At 33.5% G+C, this 218-nt stretch overlaps 1 long non-coding RNA gene across 1 annotated transcript in view; it reads left to right on the top strand.

Annotated features, from left to right (window-relative positions):
- Positions 1-11: 11 nt before the first annotated feature.
- Positions 12-218, top strand: part of LOC110427496 (uncharacterized) — a 4,491-nt gene continuing 4,284 nt past the window's right edge. The window contains exon 1 of the long non-coding RNA XR_002446276.2: positions 12-115. This is a non-coding gene — a long non-coding RNA (uncharacterized LOC110427496). The remainder of the gene's footprint in view (positions 116-218) is intronic.

Raw genomic sequence — 218 nt, 5'->3', positions numbered from 1 at the left:
GTGGCAGCAAAGGAAATTTAGGTGTGAGAACTGGTGCCTTGGAGTGGGGAAAATTCAGAAAAAATTAGGAACTGTATACTTGAATTGGTAGCAAATTAGCATCCCAAATTTTAAGGTGAGTAGGGGGTGTCCAATTCAAAATATCGTATAAAATGTTATGTATGTACATATGTATTTATGAATGTGAAATGATTTATTTTCAATGCAAATTGTGGAAA

Source organism: Theobroma umbraticum, unplaced genomic scaffold, assembly GCF_002168275.2.
Source record: "Theobroma umbraticum cultivar Fairchild unplaced genomic scaffold, ASM216827v3 scaffold_34.0, whole genome shotgun sequence".
Taxonomy (NCBI): Eukaryota; Viridiplantae; Streptophyta; class Magnoliopsida; order Malvales; family Malvaceae; genus Theobroma; species Theobroma umbraticum.
This window is presented reverse-complemented; position numbering and strand designations above follow the sequence as displayed.